The sequence below is a fragment of the Phyllostomus hastatus genome, unplaced genomic scaffold (genome assembly GCF_019186645.2).
Source record: "Phyllostomus hastatus isolate PE091 unplaced genomic scaffold, TTU_PhHast_1.1 phas_scaffold_216, whole genome shotgun sequence".
In the NCBI taxonomy this organism is placed as follows: domain Eukaryota; kingdom Metazoa; phylum Chordata; class Mammalia; order Chiroptera; family Phyllostomidae; genus Phyllostomus; species Phyllostomus hastatus.
In genome coordinates, this window is record NW_025334018.1 from 23634189 (window position 1) to 23650957 (window position 16769).

The 16769-nt window shown below is 49.1% G+C and overlaps 9 non-coding genes across 9 annotated transcripts; 2 read left to right on the top strand and 7 right to left on the bottom strand.

Moving 5' to 3' along the window:
* Nucleotides 1-2381: 2381 nt before the first annotated feature.
* On the bottom strand, nucleotides 2382-2453 carry TRNAQ-UUG. Its single transcript has one exon. It is a non-coding gene; the product is annotated as a tRNA-Gln (tRNA).
* Nucleotides 2454-2967: 514 nt separating this feature from the next.
* TRNAS-UGA lies at nucleotides 2968-3049 on the bottom strand. Its single transcript has one exon. It is a non-coding gene; the product is annotated as a tRNA-Ser (tRNA).
* A 396-nt stretch (nucleotides 3050-3445) lies between these two features.
* TRNAM-CAU lies at nucleotides 3446-3517 on the bottom strand. The gene has a single exon. It is a non-coding gene; the product is annotated as a tRNA-Met (tRNA).
* Nucleotides 3518-3930: 413 nt separating this feature from the next.
* Nucleotides 3931-4001, bottom strand: TRNAG-GCC. Its single transcript has one exon. It is a non-coding gene; the product is annotated as a tRNA-Gly (tRNA).
* A 2610-nt stretch (nucleotides 4002-6611) lies between these two features.
* Nucleotides 6612-6683, bottom strand: TRNAW-CCA. Its single transcript has one exon. It is a non-coding gene; the product is annotated as a tRNA-Trp (tRNA).
* Nucleotides 6684-8535: 1852 nt separating this feature from the next.
* Nucleotides 8536-8608, top strand: TRNAR-UCG. The gene has a single exon. It is a non-coding gene; the product is annotated as a tRNA-Arg (tRNA).
* A 2592-nt stretch (nucleotides 8609-11200) lies between these two features.
* On the top strand, nucleotides 11201-11282 carry TRNAS-AGA. Its single transcript has one exon. It is a non-coding gene; the product is annotated as a tRNA-Ser (tRNA).
* Nucleotides 11283-13273: 1991 nt separating this feature from the next.
* On the bottom strand, nucleotides 13274-13345 carry TRNAM-CAU. Its single transcript has one exon. It is a non-coding gene; the product is annotated as a tRNA-Met (tRNA).
* Nucleotides 13346-14339: 994 nt separating this feature from the next.
* TRNAW-CCA lies at nucleotides 14340-14411 on the bottom strand. Its single transcript has one exon. It is a non-coding gene; the product is annotated as a tRNA-Trp (tRNA).
* Between the last annotated feature and the right edge of the window lie 2358 nt (nucleotides 14412-16769).

Below are 16769 nucleotides of genomic sequence, written 5' to 3' on the forward strand. Positions count from 1 at the left end.
AGAATTTGCTGTTTGAAGATAAATGCCTTCTGGAGAGCTAACGCAAAGCACACCCATTACAATCAACAACCCTGCATTATACACTGTAAAGTTGCCAAAAGGCCGTATCTTATATGTCCTCACTACAAAAAGGTGTAATTATGTGATGTGATGGACGTGCTAGCTGATGCTAATGTGGTAATTGCATTGCAGCATGTAACTGTGTTAGATCAACACGTTGCACGGCTTAAACTTACACAATGATGTATATCAATGATATCTCCTTGTTTTAAAGTCTTTTTTGTAGCATTTGCCTTATGGTGGGTGATGTGGGGAGGGAGAAAGAACACTGGGCTTTATTCTGGGTTGGACACTTTCAGAAAGGGAGGGCCTAATTCTGCGACTGACTATCTTAATGCTATCTAAACGAAGGTAAGGACATAGTGAAGCTACAGCTGTAAAACCGGTGGCCCCTCGTCTTAGCTGAAAGAAGGTGTTTGGTATTGTGGTTTGCACAGTGACCTTCTACTCCTGTCTGTTCTTAGATGAGATAATGACATGTTTTGTTGTTTGTTTGTTTGTTGTCTCCATCTGCTTTCATTACAACCAGGGAGTGACTCTGTCTGATGTTCCTGTTCTGCGAGACTGTTTACGTTCGGCGGAAGGATCCCAGGGCCCAGCATTATTTAGCATCCAGAGGAAAGAGCAAGCCACTGAATGCTGATGAGGGGTGTAAGGAGTTCAGGTCTAAGGCAGTGTCTGTACAGACCAGTGTGTAATCTTGGTCTGGGAAGACTTGAGGACAAGGTCGCCAAAGCAGAGACAACTGCACTGAAGATGTGAAGTCCAGGTGCCAGCCATTACACTATGAGTACCCTGAAGCCGGGTCTGCACTGAAACGCTGATGCGTACTACTAACGGACCTGTGTCCCTTCAGAACGATGCAGGCGACCATTAGCTCACGGAGTGTGGACAGAGACCGTGGCAGGCCGGGGTCATGGAGGCTCTCAGATGTTCACGGCAGCGGTGCGGCTGCGCAGCAGGAACTTCCGCGAGGGGTTAGGGTTTAGAAGCTGATGGAACACTTTCCTTTAAGTGGCTCCATGCAAGGAAGGGCCTGCACTGGGGAATGTACGATGTAAGCTCCTCATCACTGGGGCCGGGGTTCTAACTCGTCAGGGCCTGAGGAACTCTGGGCGGGAGGGGGGAAGGCACATCAGCTGTAAGTGGGAGTAGTGCTCCAATGCAGGACAGTTTCTTCACGGCCCGTGGCTTTCTGTCGAGTTGGGTGTTGCTGTGGAAGTAATCAGCAGCCAGGTGTGCACACCTCCAAGGTGAGCTAGTGATTCAGACCCACGGAGGGAAATTGCCAAGATGTCGCTGATGTCCCAAAGAGGCTGGGACTGTAATTGCTAGGTTCAGAATCCAGAGTACTAACCATGGGGTACTATTTATAGGGAGCTTTCTACTACAAATTTTATGTATATTCTTGCGTCCGGCCGCTACACTTTGAGGGGGCTTCAGAGAAGAAAAGACTTGTGGGAGGGGCCTCTGACAACTGGACCCTGAAGATGCTGGTATGCAAATAACTTGAGGATCTGACCGACTTTGGGGACCCAAGCAAGAGTAGGTGTCAAGAGAAAAGGGAAAAATCAAATTCTAAGTGAAATCTGCTTGACCCTAAACTGAAAAAGAGAGAGAGAAGGGGAGCATTGTACAGGAGCTCAAAGGTGACACATACAGGACACTTTTCAGAAGTGTGAGAAAGGCTAGGGACTCACACAGCTCCGTACATGGGGAGGGTATGTGACTAGCCCAGGAGGCACCGGCGGTAGGAGAGAAACGCGGCCGAAAATGCCACCACAAGGCCAGCAAGTCCCACCTAGACTTGAAGTGTGAATGCTGGATTCAAAGTCCAGAGTGCTGACAATTACACCACAAGGCCTCTCAAAGGTATGTTGAAATATCTATAAATATTCCTTACAAAGCTTGTCATTTTTACTATTTTGTGAACTATAGCTGTAGTTTAAAACATGAATTAACTTAAACAACCTGCTGTATCACAGGCAACAGAGGCTCCAAGATAAACACAAACGCCTGTGTTTACACTCACTGCGAACATCTCCAGACCGAGTGTGCGTATTGGAAATTGATGAAAACCAAACCCAGAACTGAGGTCTGAGATGTGAAACATGAGTGCTTAGGCATCCAGGAGAAAATCTAATTTACCAGGATCTCAGGGACCTCTGGCCAAACAAGGGCGAAAGGGCAAGGAAGGACAGATGTGGATTCCAGAAGAAGGCATGGTGACGCTGCTGTGCAGGACAGTGGGATGAACAGGAGTCCCTCCGGGTGCGAAGGTGATTCGAAGGAAGAGGAAGACACTAAAAGAGTGACATGACAGGTCCCACCGAGATTTGAACTCGGATCGCTGGATTCAAAGTCCAGAGTGCTGACCATTACACCATGGGGCCAGTGACACGAGTTTCTTTAGCACTGTTTTCCCAATGCATTTGGTGTGTGTCACGTGAGTTTCTCTAGGGTGACTTCTCTCCTTGAGATGCTGTAGATCCTAGAATGAGATGCAACAGTTCTGTCAGGCAAAAAGCCGAGTAGAGTTCAGTTTTGCTTAGAGTTTTTCTCCGGTCCATAGATGGTTTGAGTGACAGCACTCCTTGCAAAATCAAAACTGTATTTCCAGGCAATTTCGGGAATTAAGAAAAAATGTTTACCTCCAAGTATTTTCGCTTCCTTTCTTGTGCTTATTCTCATTTCCCAATGGACCGAATGCAGGTGTAATAAAAGATACTTTTTGTTATATTTACTCTTTTCTGTGTTGCATATACAGCAAAGTAGAACTATCTATTTCCAATCTTATGGAGAGATACAATGGTAACCGGAAAAACTGTGTTTGGTGTTGTTTTAGTGTGTGTTCGAGTTTCTACAGTTGGTCTAGCAGATAATATACAAAGAGAGAAAACACAACTGCGTAGTCGGCAGGATTCGAACCTGCGCGGGGAGACCCCAATGGATTTCAAGTCCATCGCCTTAACCACTCGGCCACGACTACGAGACTCTAACATGTCCCTGGATAAATTCCCATGACAAATACTACCTTTCCTGTTCCACATGGCTCTTTCTGTTCGGTAATTGTTCTGGAATGTCTGTCATCGTGGTAAAAACAAGGTTTGGAATATCGAAATGTCAGTTACGGAAGTTTTTATAAATTATAACAATCTGACAATGACATACACTTTACGAACTCTAACAGGTGTACCTGTCCCCAGATCTGAGACACTGAATCACAAGAATCGCCAGGTTAGTGAATAGCATTTACCGCAGTTAGAGGCTGGAAACAGTACACCTGCAGAACCGGTCCACAGACCCTATCTGGTAATCAGTGATTATCTTGATTTAATCCCCTTTCCTCAATAAAAGGTGAGTTTGGAATGAAAAGAAGTGCAGATAGCAGAGGATGGTTTCGATCCATCGACCTCTGGGTTATGGGCCCAGCACGCTTCCGCTGCGCCACTCTGCTGATGCAGAGTTGCCCTTATTTCAATTACTATTCGACAAATAAATTTTGGCATTTTTTTTTCTTCTAAATGATTGGTTGATATACTTCAGTGACTGCTTCTAAAAATGGAAGGAACACATTGTTATCCGTACGTGACTACACTCCACTTCCAAATACTACTGGCCTACAACTCACCTCCAAAAGGCTCAATCTTCAGATCAGAGTTTACTCAAGCTCTGATAGAATGACGTTTCAGGTTATTGGAAAACCAAAAGCATGCTAATTCATGTAATTGATAATGGTGGAATTGCAAAAGGAAGGTTAACTTCGGTCTTCCTCAGTTTACCCCTCCCAACATACCAGAAGCATAGCTCCTTTAAAATATTTCTTCTAATGTCTTCGCAGTGGGTGGGGGGAGAAAAAGACATGTATGATGCATTGGCCGGGAATCGAACCCGGGCCTCCCGCGTGGCAGGCGAGAATTCTACCACTGAACCACCAATGCTTGACCATAATAATTACACTTATATGTCCTTATATATAGGTATAGTTATATTGTCACAAAATTATTAAAACAATGAGAGTGTATGTTCTCTTCCCAAGAATTTCCTTAAATCTCATTCACTTTGATCAGTATATTTATCATGCTGAAGGGATCTAGATAAGCCACTGTGATAAGCAAAATTATTTTGAGTTAAAGCATTTGAGTTTCTGAAATCCCTTATCTACCTAAAAGCAGAGGCTTCCGAAAGAGCTCAGTTGTCATAAATCCCATCCCCTGAAGCAACTCCCATCTTCCTTTATGAGAGAGAAGTTGGTGTGGGTAAGGGGGAAAAAAATGTTCCCCTCTACCTTTCTAAATTCTTGGTTAGAACCCCTGTAACAAGGACAGATTAACAAGAGAAAAAAATGGCAGAAGTGTATTAACATGTATATGGCAGGTACACATGGGAGAGACCCAGGGAAACCGGTAACTCTTGGAGAGTAGCAGATGAAGAGGAGCAGAACTTGTCATCCCAAAATACACCTCTGTGACATAGGGTTATTTTACACCGATAATTTTTTAGAAACAGCAGACACAGGAGATCTAAAAGCCAAGTGGAAGTTACCTTTTTGTAAGAGACTTTTACATTTTGCAAAATAATAACAGTAACAATAAAAGAGAGCCCAAGCTGCCGTCCCAGAGGAACCGCCTTGCACATTTTACGTCTCAAATCTTTGGATGTCAAGACAGGGCAAAATAACCTTTGCACTGGGCCTAAAGCAACCTTGTGCCCCGCAAAAAATTGTTTTGCAAGAATAACAAGAAAGCAGATATTATGACTACTGGACTTGTGACTACTAGGCCAAAAATTAAAAACATTCTTTAAAATAACATCAACTATGTTATTTTATGATGTTATGTCATCTACACCAATAGCAACTCTTTCCTTCTAATGACGTCCTTGTTCCCCTTCCCTTTCTCACAAATACCCCTTGCCTTTGTCTCCTAATCAGAACACTACTGGGGCTTTTCTGCGTGGGTCACTGCTTCCCGAATCGCGTTCTTCCTTTGCAGGGCACAGTGAGCTAAGGACACTGAGTAGAAGGATTGCAACTAGTGTCGCTTTCTCCAACAGCTGTGCAATGCAGCGTGCAGTGGAGGCAAACACTGAACAGGCAGGACTGCCATGGAGAGTTAGAGTGGTGTCACTGCAGGGTGCCACGAAAGGAGAACGGGAAGCTGTCACCTAAAAACTGGAGCTCTTGATGACTACAGTGGGGTTGGGGGGTGTCGGCTAAAGGCAAAATATCATGTCTGATCCTGAGTTAGGGATTCAGGGTCGTGAACTGTGCTGATTGGTCAATTCCTGTGCCAGCTTCAACAATTTTCTTAATCTGTTTTATTTAGCTCTTGGCCGCATCCTGTGTGGGGTCTTCTTGATTGTGGCCAGGTGGTCTTTCCTGCTCACAAAGGTCTGCAAGACGTCTTGGGATTGTGCGTCAGTGATGTTACCTTAAGACCATGGGGGCAGGGGGGGGGAGCAGAGCTATACATCCTGTGCTTAACAGGCTACATCCTTGTTATCTCACGCAAAGTAAACTGTTCCTACCAGCTAGACATGCAGGCCACAGGGCATGACTGCCTAACAATGTCGCTACTACTCTTGGGAGGACTAATTTAATGGTCTTAACTAAAAGCTAATTTCTTCTAGGATGTGCTGTTGGTTTCACAGCTTCTGGCAAGTTCAAGCTGACTTAGATGTAGATCCTGTGAAGGACGTGGGCAAGGCCGCTGGGGAGGCCTCCATTCCGTGGGTCCCCATGTATGAATAAACTTGATCAGCCCTCTGCAGGGGTGTGGCTGATTTGGGGGGACGTACTACATGTCTGAGGTAAAGGCCTGGGAGCCCACGGTAGAAGGGCCTTGTCTAAAGCTGAAGGAAAGGTTACCAGGAGCAGCTGGCGTCTTGTTTAGGTTGACCACTGGAGGGTGAGGGTCTGAATCAAGCAGGGGACCAGGGCGAGCATTCCCCACAGAGGGGAGCGCTGGGGCAACGCCCTGTCCTCCGAAGGAGAGACATGCTTTTGAGAAACAGAAAGAAGCGCCCGAACGATAGAGGGTTAATCCACACATTTGGTTCTTTTGCTATTCGCAGGGGAATGTGAGGATAAGATTTGCAATTTGTTGTGTAAAAACAGGCCTGGTAAGGACACCGATATAACTGAGCAGGAGGACACCCTGGAAGAGTTAGAAACAGTGCTGGCAGGAGGCCCTTGAGGCCGTGGGGAGAAGAGGAGAAACGGGATGTAACGTTCGAGGAGAGGCAGCTCCGCAGAATCCCTGATCGGACTGGGAAGCCACGTCCAGGGAGGCGCCAGGCTGCCGGCTCCGGAGGAACAGGGCTGGGAGTGCCGCTGAGCAGGACGCAGGAAGTGGCCCGGGGAGACAGGCCAAGGGGCTGTCGGGAAGCCAGGAGCACGGAGCCGGAGCCAGCCTCGAAGGGGAGGGTCCTCGGCGGCTAGAAAACGCGAAAAGAAGCCTCAGAGGACAAATGGAAACCAGGAGACTGTGCACTGCTTGGCGGCAGAGAGGACAGCGTTTACCATTTTCCCCCAAAACTGCAATGACAGCTGACCCCGACGTGATTTGAACACGCAACCTTCTGATCTGGAGTCAGACGCGCTACCGTTGCGCCACGAGGCCACCGGAGAGCAGCCGTTTTTCTCTTCTCAAGTCAGATTTGAGTAGTTTTCCTTCTCCCTCAAACACTGCTTTCTCCCTCCCGCTCCCCAGGATGTAAAGATTTATTTCTCTTTCTTGGTAGATTTGACCGTTTTTCTCCCCAAGACAGTACTCATGGCCTCGCCAGCGCTTCGTTGTTGAAGATACTGACCAGATTCAACATCAGCCCCAACGCTCCGAAGGGGGAAAGCGTCGAGGCCTCTAACGTGGACGTCGTCCTGTTCGGAGGACAGCCGCGCACGTCCTGGGTTACCTCCGCAGTGACAGCGGAGCGAGAGCCGCTGCGCCGCTGGCACCGCTGGCGCCGCGGCTTTTCCTGCAGGTTCGCCGGACTCCCGGCTCCGCGGGCGCGGGCGCTCCCCCGCGGGCGCGCACGCACGGGCCCGCCCCGCCGCCGGCGCGCCACCTGCCGGTCCTCGGGCGCCCAGCGAACGCGGCGCGCGCGCGCGCTCAGGGGTGTCCGCGGGCCTTCTGGTCTCCGCAGCGAGCGAGCGCGTGCCACTCGGTTCACAGCAAGAAAAGAGCTTGGATGTGCTGGTCGCAGCTTTTCCCACCAGCCCCGTGGGTGGTCTTCCCGCGGTCGTTCTCCAAAGGTGCCTCCGGGACCCCGAGCGTCGGCCTGAGCTGGAGGCTGGTTAGCCATGCAGATCCCGCCACACCCGGGCCCCGGGGTTCACTAAGTCGCGGGTGGCCCGGCAGGCTGGGTTTGGACAGGCCCTCCGGGAAAACGTTTGAGAACCTCTGCCCCAGCTTAGAGACCCGATAGTCTTCTCTCTCGAGAAAGGAAACGTGCAGTCAGTCTCCCTCCAGGACGGGGCAGGCACAGGTGTAGCTGCTTGCCAGGGCTGCGTAACTGAGTCCACAGACTGGGGGCGCAGGCAGCAAACTCACCTTCTCACACTTCCGGAGGCTGGAAGTCCTGGATCAACCTTCTCAACAGGTGTGTAGTGGGCCGTCTTCTCTCTCTCTCTCTCTCCCTCTCTCTCTCTCTCTCTCTCTCTGTGTGTGTCTGTGTCCTAATCTCGTGCTCGTGTCATAAAGACGCCAGTCATCTTGGGTTAGGGCCCACCCATTTGACCTCGTTCCACTTGACTGACCTCTGCAAAAGCCGTCCCAGGGTGTGAGGTCCCGGAGGTTAGGGAGGGGGCGGGGCTGGGGGCGGGGACAGGTTCGGCTCCTAGCAGGCCGTTTCCAGGCGGAGCTGCTGCGGACAGCTCCCGAGCCTGGCGCGGGGTGAGCACGAGCGTGTGGTGCAAGTGCGACCGCCGCTTTGCTCTGCCCACTCGGCCCGTTTTGGGGGGTCAGCTGTCTCGGGTCTGACAAACCAACTGGCCCCCCTCAGTCGGATTTCCAGATCACCAGATGGTGTTGCTGCTACCTCCTCGACTTTTTGTCCTGTTGGAATTAATGTTCCAGAGTTGCTTTCGGTGTGACTTCTGAAGTGCGCAAAAGTAAACCCTGTGCTTACCCCTCGACCTTTTCCTGGGAGCCCTGCCCCGCGCCGGGGTCCCTGGGAGACAAAGCGGCCCGGCTCCCCCCTCGCCTCCCCCCTCGCCTCCGTGCTTCTCGCTCGCCGTGGCCTCCCTGCCCGACCCCCACGCAAAGGCAGAGCACCCTGTTACCCCTAGTCACCGAGCGTCGTGACTTTACAGCATTTTTACCGTTCGGTTCAGCTTGTTTCCCCGATTAGACTGTAAGATTTTCGAGGCGTCGGAGACACCTCGGCTGGCAATAGTGTCTTGGCTCCCATTGCAGTTAGGGCTCCGAGATTATTCCAACAAATTTTCTACCCACACACCAGTTCCTCCAAGGGGACCACGTGGCCTAATGGATAAGGCGTCTGACTTCGGATCAGAAGATTGAGGGTTCGAATCCCTTCGTGGTTGTTTCCTTTAACATCTTTTTGAAGTCAGAAATCTTTTTCCACCTTAGCAGTTTCTCCTCCACGCGTTTCTCCTCCACGTCCCTTCCTTTGTTTCTTTCCCCCTCTCCAAGTATCTATTTCTCCGTCTCTCCGTCACATCACCGGAGTCCCTTTTTCCAGGCGTCGCTACCCAAAATCTGCTCCACGGACCAGAGGCAGCGCGTGGATGCTTCTTAGACACGCAAGCTTCCCCGCCAGACCTTCGCTCCAGCTGCAAGGCGAGGACCCTCGTGGGTGCGGGTTGGGGGCCTGGGTTTCACCAGCTGTCGGAGCCAGGCCCTTGCGCGCTCGAGCCTGAGAACTACAACGTGTGGGCCTCGAGTTCCCCCTGCCCGCTCACCTTTTAGCGCCCACCCACCTGTACCCAAGATTGTCATAATGGGGGTGTTGTACAGCCTCCTGGGGGCCTCTAGGAAAGACTGGGGCAGAGAAGGGCAGGAACAAAGTCGATAAGTTTGACAAAAGTCCCCTTCAACAAACGTACGGAAATGGTGGAACTAGAAACTCACCCGCTGCGATTCCCAGAAAAACCACAACAGACCCAGGGCTTTCAAAAGCCGTGGGGGCCTTATCCTTCTTAGGAGAGGATGATCGGGAAACAATCTGTTCGGGGTGTCAAAGGGCCGACCCAAGATCCCTTGCGAACTGCAAAAAGACAGATCCCCGAGAAGTACTGGATCAAGTACAGGTGCCAACCCAGAAGTTTTCACCTGAATCCAGTCTAATCAACTAAAGGCATCTCGTCAGTCATTGGTACTGGACCTCTAGTTTAGAGCTGAAGAATGAATGAAAAGTTGCCATGAAGGAACAGTGAGAACAAATCCAGAATGTGAGACATTCTACGAGGCCACTGGCTCGGACGTTTTAACAAGTCAATGTCAAAACAACAACAACAACAACAACAGCAAAGCTGGCAGACCGTTGAAAACTAAAAGGCATTAAGGAAACATTACAGCCAAATTCGGTAAAGGAACTTTGATTGGATCTAGTTAGAAAAACTGGCTCCAAAAGACATATCAGAGGCCCTTGAATAAGAAACGGATGTCAGATGTTTTCATAAAGAAACACTAGATTTTTTACTTGTGATCACAGTATCTTGAGTATGTAAGACGTGTTTACATGTTAAGAGCAATATGGTAAAAATGTTAACTACTGTTTAATATGGGTAGTGGGTGCGTAGAGAATTCCCTATCCTCTCCACTTTTTATGTTTAATTTTTTTCATAATAAAAGTTTAAATTAAATAAAAAAAAGACTTGGCCGAAGTTGTCCTGCATAAACAAAGGCCCGGAAGGAAGAGCACAGGGCTCCCAGGAGACAGAGGGTTCACACGAAGAAACCAGGCCAGTGAGGCAGGGCAGAGCCTTCTTGCCTCAGGAGCTCCAGCCCCCCTGACAGGGCAGCCAGAGAGGGGGCTGAGAAGGTCAGACAGACGGACGCCCACGGTGAGGGCCTCCTGTGCCATTGGTGATCTTCCCTGTAGACCAGAGTACCTGTAAAGGGGACAAGACCCAAGCATATTTGCATTCTCAGATGGACACCCCAGTTAATGCTGACAGAGCCCCACCTACATGAACAGCCCCCAGCTGCATCTCTGGTGTTATCGCTCGCTGCTGCCCCTCCGACAAAAGCAATGCTCCAGCAAGACAGAACTTTCTGCATTTTCTCTCATGTTCTAACCCCCTCTCCCTCTGGGCTCACTTCCACACATCCTTCACATTTGAGCTTCAGTAGAATTCATTCCACAGCCTGGTCTGAGAAAACGGGCCTGAGGCTTGAGGGGAAAAAAAGAGTCAGATTAGAGAAATAATGAGGAGGTTGATCTGGGTGCTTCTTTCAAAAATTTGGGTTATTGGAGGAGGGTCGAGTTCAGAAAGAAAGATGGAGCATTCCATTTGGAAAGTATGGCGTTTGAGAGGTCCATAAAGACAGAAAAAGAAATAACCAGAGCAATTGTGTGTTCTGGACCCAGAGGAGAAATCTGGGCTGCAGATGGTTTCCAATCCATCAGCACATAAGCAGGGATTTATCGATCATGCCCTAGCCTTCTTCTGCTCATAGAATGGACCTACTGATGAAACACAGAGTCCCCCACTTGCACACTAATAAAAAAATATTCTGTCTGCTGTTTTAAAATATTTTGGGCTTTATGAAGAGACAAGAGACAGCCTTCCCCATGGAATATTTTATTGGGTCCTCATTCTTGAATTTAAAACCAATGGTGACTATAGCAGCTGCCATTTCTTGAGCCTTTACCATATTCCAGGCACTGCATTAGGTGTTTGAAGAAGCACAGTGTTTCTCTGTAAGGAATGTCCTTGCCAGATTATTTAAAGTTATTGTAACATACCGCTGATTTGTTTTCCAGGAAAGATCCAAAGAGTCATTCTCAGCTTACCACATGCTAGAATTAAAGTTGGTTGATTCTTCTCCAGTTTCATTGACAAGACATGGTATGATATCCTTTGTCTTGTCTTCTTATCGCTGAATCCTGAATGAGCGTAGAATAAATGATAAATCATAAGCTGAAGGACCTTGGGTCATATTCTTCACCTGTAGTTGTGGCCGAGTGGTTAAGGCGATGGACTAGAAATCCATTGGGGTTTCCCCGCGCAGGTTCGAATCCTGCCGACTACGGCAGCTGGGTTTTTTCACAAAGGAAACCCACAGTACTCGTGTTTCAATTTTGAGGTTTCAGGCTTCGAAATTCTGGTAGCCAGAGGAAAAGCAAATTGAAGGAAAAGAATTCATATACTCATGTTTATTTTTTAAAATTTATTTCTACTGTATTTTTTCCATTCCCATTTGTCCCTGTTATACTCCCCCCTCCCCGCAATTACCACAATGGAGTCCATGTCTATGAATGCTTTCTCATTTTTGCTTGATCCCTTAACCCCCTAACTGCACTCACAGCACATACTCATATTTAGAACAACAAATAATTCTCCTACTTCCTTTTCTAAATGTGTAAGTAAGTCTTATACAATATTCAGGAGGGCCAGTGCTGCAATGGATAACATGTCCGATTATGGGTCAGAAGATTCCCTATTTGACACCTGCTAGCTTTGGTCTTTTTTTTTTTTTTTGGTTTGTTTGCTTATGTCCTTTGAAATTCCTCTTGTTCCTGGGCTTCTGTGTTATGTATATTTTAAATTTAATTTAATTTTTAAATTTGATGTTATGCCTTTTATATAAAATGGCAAAAATGTTAATAATATAGGCTCCAGCTTATAGTTCACAACTCTTCTTTTACATACATAGATTTTCTTTAAATCACATCATTACATCGTTTTCAACACTGACCGATCTTCAAAACACTTTCTCTCAACTTAGGTTTTAAGAGCGGACATAGCTTCACAACAGAATTGAGAGGGAGGTGCAGATGCACAGCCTCCCCCAACATTGGCACCCCCCACTGGAGTGGTACATTTACTACAGCTGATGAACCTATACTGACACATCATCATCACTCCAAGGCCACAGTTCTGACTCAAGTTCACCCCTGCTGGTGCACATCCCATGGGCTTGGACAAATGTACGGACACATATCCATCTGTATGGTGTCATGCAGAGCATACTCACTGCCCAAAAAACCCTCCGTGCTCGCCTGTCCATACTCTCTCCCGCGCACCCCTGCACTTTACTGTCTCCGTGGTTTTGTCTGCAATGTGTCCCCTTTCTGATTGGCTTCTTTCATTTATTAATACGCACTTAAGTTCCCTCCACCTCTTTTCATGATTGAGTAGCTCACTTATTTATAGAGATGAATGATATTCCATTGTCTGGGTGTATGAGTTTATTTCTCCGTCGCTGAAGTGTATTTGACTGCATGGAAGTTGTGGCCATTATGAATAAAGGTGCTCTCAACAGCTGTGGGCGGGATTCTGCATGGACATAAATGTCAAGTCCTTTGTGTAAATGACAAGGAGTGCGATAGCTGGGTCTTACGGTAAGAGTTTGTTTAGTTTTCCAGGAAACCACCAAACTGTCTTCCCAGTGGCTGCACCGTGTTGCCCTCCCACCAGCAATGACTGAGGGTTTCGGTCGCTCCACAGCCTCACAGCACTCCATGTTGCCAGTGTTTTAGAGTTTGGACATTCTCATAGGTGTGTCCGGTATCACATTGTTGTTTTAATTTGCATTTCTCTCCTGACATTTTCATATGCTTAAAAGGGGGGCAAAGACTTAGACACCTCACTAAAGAGGATATACACATAGTAGATAGCGAATTTTGTTGGGTTTTTATTTTGTGTGAAAAGGTTGTTAGCCTTTTTATATAAAGGTAAAAAGTGGGGAGGGGAGACTGGATGAGAGAAGATGAAGGGCTTGGCCAAGAAACATATATGCGCGGCCCACAGACACCAACGACCGTGTGGGGATGGTCAAAGGAAAGGGGGGATGGTGAGGGCAGGGTGGGGGAGGGGCAAGGAGGAAGGTGGGGCCTCTGTAATAGTGTAAACAATAAAATATAAAGTACATACGGGTAATTTAAAGACTCAAACATTTCACAAGATTTGTGACTTGTAACAAAAGGGTCAGTTCTCTCTGGGGTCTCTGCTCTAATGGTCCCCATGGGAGCTCTAAGAGCCTCATATTGTCTATTCTGGAGGAGAAACATAAGGACAACCTAGCAGAGGATGGTTTCGATCCATCGACCTCTGGGTTATGGGCCCAGCACGCTTCCGCTGCGCCACTCTGCTACTACAAGTGCACTTTTTGTAGTTAATATTCAGATTGTGTTTGGTTTGACTTTTTTTTTCCTCTTGGGTCTTTTCCAACTTTCAGAACGAAGTGTGCTTTCTTTTTTCTCCTTTTTCCAGATCAGTGATCTGTCTTTTGTAATACGATAGCAGTGGGCTTGAACTAACTCCTAAGAAAAGAGTTAGTAAGAAATGGGAAAAGCACAAAGGCATGGTGAGCCACACCTGGTACTGTGTGAGCGTGGGCATCACACCTGTAACAAAATGTCTGCTGACATCCCAAACGTCGTTTTAAAGTCATTCTAAATTACACAAAACAGTAAACTCTGACGAAATAAACATGCCTTCCCTTTTTTTCCATGCTGTAATGTGATAGATGGTTCATAATCTGTTGGGGGAGGGGCGTATTCTTGAAGCCCAGGTGAGGAAAAAAACGCAGATTTCTGCACTTAAAAAAATGGAGTTTTTTAACCATAGTGTTCCCGGACCTTCTAGCCCAGAGGATTAACTTTCTGGTGTACTGGTTTGTCCCCTACAACCTGAGCTCGCGGGTGGGGGTTTCTGCGGCTGCGTTACCTCTCTGGCGTGGAGGCAGGGGCGGACGCAGCTGCGCGGGAGGCGCCGCTGAGCGGTCGGAGGTCTGGTTCCAGAGACGGAGACGGCGGCAGACCGGCTCCTCCTGCGCAGGAGTGAGGGTGGAAGGAGGCCCGGGAGGGCTGGACGAGCTGGTGACGAGTGAAATTCAGGATGTTTGCAATGAAAGAGCACAAAACGTCTCTATGGACCCAGAAATAAGCCCTTCAAATACAATAACAATATTGTATGTTTTGCATTCTTGCCTATTTACTCACTTTGTTAAGGTGTTTAAGGAGGGCATCCAAGGTCAGAGAAGAAGGAAAGGCACGTTTTCGTTTCTGCATAGGATTTAACTTTACAGACCAACGCCCCTCACCCCAAGGCAGTAAAAAAAGGAAATAAAAAAAAGCAACACCACTGACCCCGACGTGATTTGAACACGCAACCTTCTGATCTGGAGTCAGACGCGCTACCGTTGCGCCACGAGGTCCTGTAGGGCCCAGGCTCCTGAAATCTGTCCACCTGGTCTATGGAATTAGTTTTCGGTGTTTGGTGTGACCCACGCAGCTGGATGGAGACAGGCCTGGCTCCTTCCTCCAACCAATCCCTGATTCCCTCTGCCTCCGACTCGCTTCAGTTTGCACTTCTTCCGATTCTATTTCATTGCTCTTCTTACCAAGGTTTCTCCGTGTTTACACAAAAAGAATAGGCACTTGGAGGACTTCCGTTGTTTTTATCGGTCGCTCCGGAGTGGAGTGGGGAAAGCTAGGGACCCGGGGGCGGGGCGTGTTGGAGGCGCGCAGCCTGGGCTCTCAGAAAATCAGCACCCAAGGGCTGAGTTAGGACCCTCAGCCGCTCGGACGGGAAGGGGTCTGCAGGGCTGGGGCTGCCCGAGAATTCAGGGTGACCATTTGTTGAGGGAAAGCTGGAATTTATCCTTTCCTCGCCGACCTCATAGGCTTGCTGTGAGTTGACAGGTGCGGCGTGCTGAGCAAGACGCCGGCCGGGCACACGGGGAGCTCTCTCTCAGCAGACGCTGGCCTAGTTACCGCTGCAAAGTTTGCCGGAATTCTTAGGTGCACATCGCCAAGCCCGGCTCAGCAGAGATGGTGGGAAAACTCCCATTTGTCAGTAGTTAATTTCTCCCATAGATAGAGCGGTTGATGTTAACAAACATAATTGGCTTATTTCAGATGTTAGAATTATTCTTTAAAAAAAAAAAGGAAAACAAAAACAGTAAACAAAATATGGCCCCTCCTTAAATTCAAATGCATAAAATAAGCTGCAACATTTATTCTCAGGAGCATTTGAGATCTTGCTCCCCTAGCCCATGGCGTCAGTTTGGTGCAAATAAAAACAATGCTGGCACACACACCAGCATTGCCAGCGTCACTGCTCTTGTGCTTTGGGGCCGTTATTAAGAAAAATACGGGTGACTTGAACACCAGCGCTGTGATGCTGCGACTGTCCATCTGGCACAGAGACGCTCCTCAGGGACTAAAGTGGGTGGGGGAGATCCCCAGGGTAGATGGGTCGGACTAGGGGTTGGTGCGTGAGGGCGCAGGGCGGCGGGGACGGCACAAGAAGATCTCATGATGCTGCTCAGAGTGATGTGAAATTTAAAACTTATGAATTGTTTATTTCTGGAATTTTCCATTTAACACTTTCCTACAAGGGTTGACAGAAGGTAACTGAAACTTTGTAAAGTGAAACCCTGGATGTGAGGTGACTACTGCACAGACAGGACAGCTGTGCGGTGACCCTGGGACAGCCCGTGCAGGGCGCCTGGGGGTCCTGAGCTGCAGCTGATGGAAAGAGGAGGGGGAGCCAGGGAGGGACCAGGCAGAGGGAGAGGTGGGGAGGGTGGGGGGCACACAGGGAGATGACGGGGGGGCACAAGAGACAGAAAGGAACCGACTCAGAAATGACAGTTCAGGTGACCGTCTGTCTCCATTGCAGGTGAGGAGCGGTCTCAGGTCTACGCAGGTGAGTGAGTCTGATGCTCTCCGGTTTCCTGGCACTTCTGTGTGAAGTAATTAAACCATTTCTCTGCTGGGTGAGAGGTCACCCCATCCAGCTCAGAGGCTCATTCTCTGTGTCTGCACCACCCCCTCCTGTCTGGTCACTCAGAGAGGACCACACACAGTGTCCCCTCACCCTGCTGACACCCATGCCCACACCGGCACAGCCTGGTCGTGTCCCCACGGCCCCAGCGTGATGGGGGGAAGCCCAGCACTGGGAGAGGGTTCAGCCTGGCCCGCAGAGCTGCAGATGAGGGGAGTGGACGTTGGAGGGGACTGAGGAGAGGAGAGAGAAGAGGCTCAGTGAGGACAGTGGGTGGGGGGACAGAAAGAGTGACCTTTCCTTGTCTGTGTCTCCTTCCTTCCAGAGTGGAAGATGGCCCTCTTCCAGCCTGGTGAGTGGGTCCCCTGTGTCCCCAGGACAACCCCCGAGGGCCCCTGCTCCCTCTTTCCTCTCCAGCTCTTGACTGGGACAGTTCTGGTGGGTGACCTGAGGTCCTGGTCTCAAAGGTGTGCCCACCTGCTGCCCAGGGACCAGGGACCAGGGAGAGCAGGTGCCCTGGGGCCCACAGGTCTCTGTGGGAGGAAGAGGCAGGAGGGAGGGGCTGGAGGGAGGGGCTGCAGGGAGAGGGAGGGGGCGACCTGACCAAGCTCCTGCCCTCCTGCCCCCGTGTGTCCCCGAGTTCTGCCGTGTCCCACAGTCACTGCTGCTCTGTGAGGGCTGGGACAAGGACCGAGTGAGGAGGTGACTGTGTGTTGTCAGAACACCCACAGGAAACAGACGGCCTGTTTGAAGGGGGTGTTTGTCTGACGGTAATGACCACGGT